The sequence below is a fragment of the Lactuca saligna genome, chromosome 4 (assembly GCF_052625555.1).
Source record: "Lactuca saligna cultivar CGN05327 chromosome 4, ASM5262555v1, whole genome shotgun sequence".
NCBI classification, from domain to species: domain Eukaryota; kingdom Viridiplantae; phylum Streptophyta; class Magnoliopsida; order Asterales; family Asteraceae; genus Lactuca; species Lactuca saligna.
In genome coordinates this window covers 115744844-115756957 of record NC_136420.1, presented here as the reverse complement: position 1 = coordinate 115756957, position 12114 = coordinate 115744844, and positions in this window count along the sequence as shown.

Below are 12114 nucleotides of genomic sequence, written 5' to 3'. Positions count from 1 at the left end.
ACAAGTTGGTCGAACCTAAACTCTATCATTATTCACTAAACACACACAATCATGGATAATTGGTTATCAAAATTGCATATTCATGTGACATCCCCATTTTCACGGCCAAAAAAGACCGAATTTGTTTATGCTTTTTAAAAATCAGAGTTTTTCATTAAATAAAAATGTTACGGAATTTGTTCCCAGAAAAACACGATAAATACGTTATTAAAACATTTTCGAAGAAAATGTATTTTATTCATTTCAAAACGTTTGGGATGTCATCATTAATACAGAATCATAAGCATAAACAGAACTTACATTTATTTACACTAGTGATCTACATCTCTTTAAATCTCTCAATGTAATGTGATTTCATATCAACACCTGTGATATAAATAAACTGAGTGGGTCAGGTTGGGAAACCTGGTGAGTACATAGGGTTTTCAACCCACAATAATATAATTATTATGTTTAAACACTTAAACAATCAACCCAATTACCCATCCCCATTAACTTCTTTACTCTTATGGATTTAACCTAAGAGTCATCTATCCTGCATTTGTTTATTCCGAAGTCCCTTACTTCCAGGGTCATAGGACTGACACTAAATCCATAGCTGCCAATGTTCGTTCATAAAGCACTAATTCCATAGCTGCTATAGTCTACTCATCGGGTACTAAATCCATAGCTACCAGCGTTCATCTAATTGGTACTAAGTCTATAGCTACCAATTCCTAACAGGTACTAAATCCATAGCTACCAACGTCTAACAGGTACTAAATCCATAGCTATCAGTGTTTGTCCAATAGACACTAAGTCTATAGCTGCCAATGTATACTCTCATCATCTTATATCTCTCGTCATTCATCTACCCATTTTATACCCAACATATTCATATATATAAAATACGTATACAATTTAATTCATTTAAAACATGTATAAAACGTTCATTCAACATAGACAACAAATATTCATATAATATGCACACATAACACGTAGTTTATATAAAATACTTCATATCTATGTGTAAGATGAAAGGGAACTATGCACTCACCTAATAAGGTGATGACTTGGTACTCGGACAGCACTTCGTTACTGTTAAAACAATTTCCCTCGGACAAAACCTAGTATCATTACCACTAGATTTTAGTCTAACGTTAACTGCGACTAATTAATAGTCTAGATATTATTATTATTATTATTATTATTATTATTATTATTATTATATAAGCATTAAGAAACACTCTTGTATAACTCATAATATTATCCCAAATACTCATTTTAATTTCCTAATAACGTTACTATATTAAAACATAAGCTATACAAAAGATAGGGTAGGCATAGCTCACTTACAACGTGTTTTTTTCGCAAAACTGGGCTTCGCTGGAGCAGCTTTTCCGAGCTGAAAGGTTCATCCTCTCGGAGATTCCCGATGCTCCGGGACTTGCTTCTAACACCTTGGAGGTGCTAGGGGAAAACCTTGAAGGTTTGGGGGTACTTGGGAGGAAAGAAGTGGAGAGTTGTGAAGAAAATGGGAGATTTTCGCCTCTATTTATAGGCTGCCAGCGCCGAGTACGCCGAGCGTACTCAAAAATTACGCTAAGCGTAATGGTTACGCTGAGCGTAATCAAAATTACGCTGGGCGTAATGTGCCACGTGTCACCATCTGGTGGCTAGCCTTGGGGAGGAAGCAACGACTGTGATCGTGCTACGTCACCCAAACTCGCACAACATCCTCCCGACTTAGAAAAATCATAACTTTCGCATACGAGCTCCGTTTTCAATGTTCTTTATATCCACGCGAAGGTGGGAACGTACTCTACAACTTTTGTTTAGACTCCATTGGCAAATTTTTGCTCGATTTTAAATTTTATATTATTAACAGGTCGGGACAGGATTGGTCCGTTAAATTCTCATAACTTCTTCATCCGATGTCCGTTTTCGCCCATCTTTTTCTCGTTACGCTACTCTTAACGAGATCTTCGATTCTCGTTTAGGTTGTGTTGGCTAAAAACCGCTCGATGTAATATTCGAATTTCGGGTTGTACACTGCTAATCCGAAACTTCGAAAAATCATAACTTCTTCATACGAAGTCAGTTTTGAGCGTTCTTTTTATCGATGTTCTTAGTTTAACATATTCTACGACTTTCGTTTAGATCGCTAAGGCTAAATCTTGCTCTATCGTAAATTCATTATTTACGCTTCCCGGTATCGTGCCGGTTCCGTCGTGAAACTTTAACGGGTCATAACTTCTTCGTTATAACTCGGATTTCGGTGTTCTTTATACGTACGGAAACCTTGTAACATATTCTAAAAATTGGTTAAGATTATTTATTCTAAATAAAATTTTGTCAAAAAGTCATTTTCGACCCCTATTGCCTCTAAATTGACTAGCCCGGATATACGGGCGTTACAATTATCTCCCCCTTAGGATGATTACGTCCCATAATCATCAACGAAACAGGGCTCACATGATGACTCCATTTGTTATCTATTCATCCTAAGTCATAACTTCGATGTTTCTTCGAACGAGTATCTAACTCTTAGACTCCTTGACTGCAGGTGGTGCTCGATCTTGCATACGCTTTCTATCTCACGTTAGACTCCAAATTATGACCTTCAAGTCACAATGTCAATGCTCATTTGATATGAACTTAAGATAAGTTCTTTTATTATTACAATGGAACGATGTGTCATATTCTAATGACCTATCATCGTGTGATGCATTGCTTGGACTCAGGTCGTTTAGAGTCAAATTCCGGAATAGACTATACCTTCCTTCATGTTCCAATCACATCTTAAAATGTAGCATTTATAGCAACCGTCGCGATACTTCTACTGATCGCTTTGATTAATTCTTCTGGCTTAAGTCAGTGCTACATCGAACTTGGTTCTCTGAACCACGTAACATACTTATCGTAGTCGGACTCAATTCGATATGACCACTCGGGTCAGAATATCAACAATCTTCTTGGTCATTACCGAAACGATGGTAACGACATGCTTGAATAAAACGAAATCATTTACTAGCATCTTGGTAACCTTGTGACTTTCCCTGATCCAAGCGTGAGTCATGTGCTTCCGATAGTATATGCATCTACTACCTTTCACACCTACTCATACTCGTCCCAAGTATTGTCTCGCAGTTTCCTAAGTCATCATACAAGAAAATCACATAACAGTTTAACACATCAGATACCAAAACGAAGGTTTTTATTATTTCTTGAAACTATTACATATGTGTTCAAGTTCACCCTAGACTATGCCTCTAATAGGCTACATCATAAGATACTATGGCTACTGCATAACTTGATCTTCGGGTATAAAGTCCTCATCCTTGATTCCTCGCATGGTTTTCTGCTTCGTCGAGGATCATGTGAAATGCTCTTGGCCTTGGTGGTGTTTCTAGTCTTGCTGCTTTATTTTTCCTTGGGCAGTCTCTAGACATGTGCCCCTTGCCTCCACATCCGTAGCATACTTTATCATTATGTGTGCAGTCTTTGGAATAGTGACCAGTCCTCTCATACTTGTAACAAGTCACTTCTTCGTTGCACTTCCCACCATGCTTCTTCTTGCATTTATCACACCGTCTCGCTCTACCTCCATCTCCCCCCTCCAAGCTTTGAGAATTTGCTTTCCTTGTTGGACCTCGAAGATCCTTCAAACTTCCACTTCTCTCCCACCTTATCTTTTTCTAGACCCTTTTCTCTTATCTGGGCCTTTACGTTCTTAGCTGCCCTAACAACTGTTTTCAAGGTAGTTGCCATTTTGACCATTGGGCCACATTCAGTGGGCAGTCCGTTAGCAAACCTATCAATCTCGGAGAGTTCAGTAGGTACCAAGTAGGGGAATAGCTTCATCCTCTCGGTGAATGCGGTGGCATACTCATCAACACTCATCTTCCTTTCCTTTAGGTTTTGAAACTCGTTGTTTAGGTCTATCAGATCTATCTCCAAGCAATACTGCATTTTCAACTGTTCCAAGAACTCCTCCCATGACATCCTTAGGGCTTCTCCTTGTGGCATCGTATCTGCCAATAGCTTCCACCAACTCAAGACTCCAGTTTTCAGTTGTCTTACTGCGAAGACAATCCTCTATTTCTCGTTACAACTGCAGCTCTCAAACACCATCTCTATCTCAGAGATCCAATCCATAATCTCAACTGGCTTCAGGCTTCCTAAGAGACTTGGTGGTTTCGCACCCAAGAAATTCTTGTACATTCGCCCATCCTTGTCGTTTCTCCTCTCCGGGCCATCCCTTTGTTCACCTTGAGTCCCCACTTGACTCACTTGGCGGCTGTAGTTCCCTTCCTCTGATTGCTCGGGAATCAGCTCGGGTTGCTTAGTGGGCATAGTAGGTTCGTCCCTATTTCACATCCGCCTCATTTCTTCCCTTTGTTCAGCTAGCATAGCCCGAATCATGGCTTGAACTCCAGCCATGGTGACTGGCTCAGATGCAACTTCTTCTATAACAGGTATTTGCTGAACCACTGGGGGTTGGTTCATATTCTCATTCACATTCACGTTTCCGCTACGGGTCCTTGCCATCTTGATCTATACACCGAATAGGATGAATCTAGACCTTTACTTAGGATTGACGTTTAAATCATCCTTATCACTCCGAAACGTTTATATGCTAGTTCTAATATCGTAGTAGTACGTTTAGAATCCTAAACACATAAGGTTTCCAGATCCGGTCGGCAACAGACCATAGATCCGAACAAATAACAACATATCAGGCACAAGCATTTAACACATAAAAGCATTTTAGGCACAATCCCTAAAATAATCTAGTGCTCACACCTCACAATCATCGCTTAGCATTTTAAGTTTAAGTCTAGAAATAAATCCATATTCCTAGTTCACTTAAACTAATGCTCTGATACCAACTGTGACATCCCCATTTTCACGGCCAGAAAAGACCGAATTTGTTTATGCTTTTTAAAAATCAGAGTTCTTCTTTAAATAAAAATGTTGCGGAATTTGTTCCCAGAAAAACACGATAAATACGTTATTAAAACATTTTCGAAGAAACATATTTTATTCATTTCAAAACATTTGGGATGTCATCGTTAATACAGAAACATAAGCATAAACAGAAATTACATTTATTTACACTAATGATCTACATCTCTTTAAATCTCTCAGTGTAATGTGACTTCATATCAACACCTGTGATATAAATAAACTGAGTGGGTCAGGTTGGGAAACCTGGTGAGTACATAGGGTTTTCAACCCACAATAATATAATTATTATGTTTAAACACTCAAACAATCAACCCAATTACCCATCCCTATTAACTTCTTTACTCTTAAGGATTTAACCTAAGAGTCATCTATCTTGCATTTATTTATTCCAAAGTCCCTTACTTCCAGGTTCATAGGATTGACACTAAATCCATAACTGCCAATGTTCGTTCGTAAAACACTAATTCCATAGCTGCTATAGTCTACTCATCGGGTACTAAATCCATAGCTACCAATGTTCATCTAATTGGTACTAAGTCCATAGCTACCAATTCCTAACAGGTAATAAATCCATAGCTACCAACGTCTAACATGTACTAAATCCATAGCTACCAACGTCTAACAGGTACTAAATCCATAGCTACCGGTGTTTGTCCAATAGGCACTAAGTCTATAGCTGCCAATGTATACTCTCATCATCTTATATCTCTCGTCATTCATCTACCCATGTTATATCCAACATATTCGTATATATAAAATACGTATACAGTTTAATTCATTTAAAACATGTATAAAACGTTCATTCAACATAGACAACAAATATTCAGATAATATGCACACATAACATGTAGTTTATATAAAATACTTCATATCTATGTGTAAGATGAAAGGGAACTATGCACTCACCTGATAAGGTGACGACTTGGTACTCGGACAACACTTCGTTAGTGTTAAAACAATTTCCCTCGGACAAAACCTAGTATCATTACCACTAGAGTTTAGTCTAACGTTAACTGCGACTAATTAATAGTCTAGATATTATTATTATTATTATATAAACATTAAGAAACACTCTTATATGACTCATAATAATATCCCAAATACTCATTTTAATTTCCTAATAACATTACTATATTAAAACATAAGCTATACAAAAGATAGGGTAGGCATAGCTTACTTACAACGTGTTTTTTCGCAAAACTGGGCTTCGCTGGAGCAGCGTTTCCGAGCTGAAAGTGTAACACCCAAAGTTTCAAAAGCCATGAAAGGAAAGAAAAGCCCTAAATAAAGGGCCGACTCGGCGAGTCCAAGGAGGGACTCGGCGAGTTCGAGCGGGATCCGGGTCGAGGTGTAAGCGACCAACTCGGCGAGTCGGTCAAGGTGACTCGGCGAGTCTGGTCTGTGCGTGGAAAACCCTAAATTCGGGACTTGGGGCCTATATAAATGTCTTAATCTTCTTCCTAGGGTTCCTTACTGCCTCTTTAGCCCTGGATATCAAACCCTAGCCATCATATCTCCTAGTTGAGCCTTGGAAGGTGCATTAAAGCTTGGAAAAGGAAGAAGGAACTTGGAGGAGCAATAAGGAGCTATAGATCTGGGATTGTGAGTTCATTATGAGCACTTGGAGGTAATAAACTAGTTCCTGGACCCTTTATGCACCTAGATCTATGTGTGGTTGTTGGGGCTCTTTTGCCATAATGTTATTATTTTGAGTTAGAAGTCGGATCTGGAGTTGCCAGTTCAGATCCAAGTGTGTTATGGACTGGAGAAGCATAAAGTACCATCCATTAAGTCAATTTTGAAGCCCCTTGGCCTTACACTCTAGTTTATGGCATATTTTGCATAGATCTCCTTCTCTACACGTAAAGTTTGCAACTTTACGTGTGGAATAGGCTTGGGAAGGGTGGATCTATAGTTTGGAGTCCATGCATGACTCAAGAATCCTCTGCATGTAAGGAGATCTGAAGGGACTCGACGAGTCCTTTGAGTGGACTCGGCGAGTAGCATGAAGTTTTGGAGAAACTCGACGAGTGGGATGAACAACTCGTCGAGTCGTATGAAGATTGCCTTGGACTCGGCGAGTCTGTTCTTGGACTCGGCGAGTCAGGTCGCGAAACCCCAAACCCTTCGAGTTGTGACTCGAATCAGTGAGTCGGGTGGAGACTCAGTGAGTTGAACAGGTCTGGACTCAGAAATCGGTAGACTCGGCGAGTCATGGACTGACTCAACGAGTCGAGTCGCGAATGAAAGGAATCTGATCATTTTGAACTCGGCGAGTCAGTAGGGTGACTCGGCGAGTAGGGTTGACCTGGAAGGTTGACTTTGACCAGGACTTTGACTTTGGACCAGGGTGGACTTGATTGTCTTTCGGGGGTCAGTTAGACTCAGTGTTGCATTGATATTGGTAGTTCGGGGAGCAAAGGGAGCAGGAATTCCGTGAGTTGTCGGGAAGCAGCTAGTGAGATCATCAGCAAGTTCAGCCAGTTCAGGTGAGTTTCCCTTTGTGTGAATGGGTCTAAGGCCACAATGCCGGCCCATGTAGTTATGAGTAGAAGACCTGGGGGTTAGCCCTAGGCACAGTATGCTAGCATTGTTTGCAGTACGAGGTCCAGTAATAGCGGGCCGGCGCCCAAGGAATTGTTTATATATGATAGTTTATACTTGTTGTCTGTGTGATACATGTATGTACCTGGTAGGGAGGTGAGTGTGGGCGAGGCCCCGTATCTCACCAATAGCAGAGTGTGGATGGGGTTCCATATCTCACTAGTAGCAGATTAGGGGCGAGGCCCAAATTAGAACAGGAGTAAGAGTGGGCTAGGCCCGTACCTCACTACCATTAGGAGCATGGATGGGGTCCCATGACTCCTCAGTAGCAGGACATGGGCGAGGCCCAGTAAAGGCGAGGCCTTAGGACAGAACCAGTTGCATGTGCTAGTTATGTGTTATGAAATATTTATGTGTTATTATTTGTTGACGGGCGAGGCCCTGTGACAGGCGAGGCCTAAGTAAAACAGATCTGTATCCGAGCGGGGCTCGAAGCCAGGCGGGGCCTGGAGCGGCGGGGCCGTTGTAGCGGGCGAGGCCCAAGATAGGGGGCGTGGCCCAGTATGTGCAGTATGTGGTTATGCATGGTATGTGGTAGGGTGGGGAACTCACTAAGCTTCGTGCTTACGGTTTTTAGTTTTGGTTTCAAGTACTTCCGGTAGCGGAGGAAAGAGCTCGGGGTGATCGCATGGCACACACCATAGATTAGACAGCCTGGGAATGTTTACTCTGATAACGAACATATGTTTTGAAAACTTATACTCATATTATGTTTTGGAATGATGATGTTACCTTAAGTAATGATTTATTAAAGAAATTTTTGGTCTTAAATTTTGGATCGTTACAGAAAGGTTCCTCCTCTCGGAGCTTCCCGATGCTCCGGGACTTGATTTTAACACCTTGGAGGTGCTAGGGAAAAACCTTGAAGGTTTGGGGGTATTTGGGAGAAAAGAAGTGGAGACTTGTTAATAAAATGGGAGATTTTCGCCTCTATTTATAGGCTGCCAGCGCCGAGTACGCCGAGCGTACTCAAAAATTACGCTAAGCGTAATGGATACACTGAGCGTACTCAAAATTACGCTGGGCGTAATGTGCCACGTGTCACCATCTGGTGGCTAGCCTTGGGGAGGAAGCAACGGCTGTGATCGCGCCACGTCACCCAAACTCGCACAACACCCTCCCGACTTAGAAAAATCATAACTTTCGCATACGAGCTCCATTTTCAACGTTATTTATATCCACGCGAAGGTGAGAACGTACTCTACAACTTTCATTTAGACTCCGTTGGCTAACTTTGGCTCGATTTTAAATTTTATATTATTAACAGGTCGTGACAGGATTGGTCCGTTAAATTCTGATAACTTCTTCATCCGATGTCCGTTTTCGCCCATTTTATTCTTGTTACGCTACTCTTAACGACATCTTCGATTCTCATTTAGGTTGTGTCGGCTAAAAATCGCTCGATGTAATATTCGAATTTCGGGGTGTACACTGCTAATCCGAAACTTTGAAAAATCCTAACTTCTTTATACGAAGTTAGTTTTGGGCGTTCTTTTTATTGATGTTCTTAGTTTAACATATTCTACAACTTTCGTTTAGATCGCTAAGGCTAAATCTCGGTCTATCTTAAATTCACTATTTACGCTTCCCGGTATCGTGTCCGTTCCGTCGCGAAACTTCAACGGGTCATAACTTGTTCGTTATAACTCGGATTTCGGCGTTCTTTAAATGTACGGAAACCTTGTAACATATTCTACAACTTTGTTAAGATTATTGGTGGTTGTCGAGGCCAACACAAATAATAACCCTAAGTATTACACACTAAAATAGTGTATAGTGGTAAAAGGATCGAATCCACGGATATTGGTTCAATTTGATAACTCTATGAAAAATCTCTTTGTAAAAATACTTGTGAAATAACAATAAAAATAAAATAGGGAGTTTTGGTCTTTTGAAATACTTGAAATGAACTAGAGTTAACTATGATTTAAATAGACAAATGCAACAAAAATAAGAGTTTGATGTAAAATCAATAAGTGAGAGATGGTTGACTTAAAGTTTCCTCACTTTGACTTTTGATGAACATATCATTAGAATCTGATAGTGCAATACTTTGATTTAAATCCTTAATTTGGTTATAGTAATCCAAGGAGCTTGAGATTACCTAGACTTTTCTTAATTGTTGAAATGGCTAGAGAAGCTCATAACAATTTCCTTAGTCAAAGTCACTAATTCCAGATAGCATGTAATTAGTGAAAGTCAACTAGCATTAAGAACCAAAAAAATCACCAAATCCAAGAGGAGTCAATTGCTTTCACCACCGTGTTGGAGGAAATGTTTTTATGATTGTGTGAAGCAAAAACAACACAAAAATCACTTGTTGCTTGCTAATTTGAGGATCATTTACTTAATCAAGAAATTAGCCAACTAATCACCACAAACATGTTTAAACTCATGAATAAAAACATACTAGTAGTGATAATATGATGAAACACAAAACATTTCCATAAAGATTCAAGAACAAGTTCATAGATTCTTCAACATCCAACAAAAGTTCAAAGGATTCAACAAAAAGTCAACCAAGATTTGTTTAGCCAAGCATGGCTAAACTCAAATGAACAAAGTTAGATAAGATTGTACCAAACATTTGACAAGATTCAAGAGGTGAAAAGAAGATGTTCTTCAAGTGTTTTTGGCCTCCAAAAGTGCTCCAAACTCCAGAGAGAAAAGCTCAAAATCGGACCTCCAAGATAATGCTAAAGAGGCACACCAACCTTCCCAATATAGAGCTCTAAGCAAAATCCCGAAATTGCTCTTGTCAGGAATCCACGCGGGCCGTGGGGAATCTTACGCGGGTCGCGGGTACTGATGGGAATTTTGGGCTTCTTCAAGTCTTGGGCCCCTACAGCTAATCCATTGGCCCAGTTTGAGTCCAATCAGCTTCTAGCCCATTTTTCTTCAACGTTTCTTCAATTTGAGCCCAATTTGTCTTTCCACATCACTCAAAACTTCCGCAAACTACCAAATATTGATCTTGCATACTCAAGAATTCTCCCGCATCTTTCAAATTTAAAGCTCAATTCTTCCAAGCCTTCAAGCAATTGACAAGTCCACCCCATGAATCACCTTCATAGCCATCAAGCATGAAATCTCCAATTCCCTTCAAGCCCAATCGCCTCCCAAGAGTGCCGCCCCGCTAGTTTCCAAGAAAATCTGCAATAATGCTCAAGAAACTAGAAAGTACCCCGAAATGGTCATAAAAATAACAAAAGGGAAAATATGCATGAAAGTTAACTAAAATGCGAATGAAATGTACTAAAATAAACTATAAAAAGAAGTAAATAAAATGAAGCTATCAAATCACCCCAAGCTTAAACCTTACTTGTCCTCAAGTAAGACAAAACTAAATGAACTTGGGATGAACTACCCTAGAAATAAAAAGAATGGATAGAACCATGGAACCTGTTCGACGTTAGTCAACATGGTCAGAATTGATTTCGCTGCTATCTCACAACTTTTTCATCCGATGACAATGGAACCATAAACCACAGTGAGGACAACTCCTTTAGGTGAGTAAGGAGGGATGAGCAGTCGCAGCCTCAATGGAACATGCATACAATGAAGAACATCTGTAGTAGGGAGAAAGCAACTGGATGGGCACGGGTGGAGCTCTTCTTTAAGTGCACACTCTTATCTCACATCTGCCGGTTTCTCTCATGTGTAACTAGGTTTAATCGTTCGGGCACTGTTGTAGGAATCATTTCACTTAGTGTTGGCCCAAACCTCCCGTAGTATCCGAATCGACAGTCTCTCTAACATCACCAATTTGTGAGAAAGAAAAAATAACAACTCGATCTATATACAATAAAACAGACCTATACAAATGAATATCAAACGCCGGGTGACCAAGATGTTAGGAAATTTGTTCAATAATTGAACCGGCCACCTATCTAAGATAGTTGCAACTGAAAATTTGCGTGCTTCTTTTTGTTTTTGTTTTGTTTTTTTTTATGATAAAACCCTTTGACTCAAAATTTGGTTCCCAAAGGTGTGTAGGTGGAACCGAAAGGGTAATGATATAATCCGAATGGCCTAAGTGTGAAAATGACCATGTGTGGAGCATAAAGATGTAATGTAAGCTCCTTTTCAAACTTGTGGTTTTTCAAAGATAATGAAAATGTCCAAATGTGGACTAAAAGACTCTCTAAAATTCTAAGAAAATCGCAAAAAGATATGGTGATGTAAAGAGACAGGATATGGATTCTACTCGGGGACAAGCACCAATGCTTCATCCTAACAGTTCAAACATGATCAAGTGTGATCCTCTCCGCGGTAGTGACCGCAAGGCTAAGAACACCCATTGCTATAGTATATCCTACAGTTGTTAGTATTGTATGCATAATTCTTCATGAAACTACCTGGCCATGATCACTTACCCCTTTAAGCTACCAACATCTGATCCCAAGTATGAAATCCCAAACTGCAGCTAGTGGTCCCGATTCGATGGGTGAGATAGCAACAAGATCCTGGACCAATAATGATACAATAACTGTGAACCTGTTCCATGGCATCCAAGAGATGTGAGAATAAACAGACAACAAAAATGCATGAATGCTAATG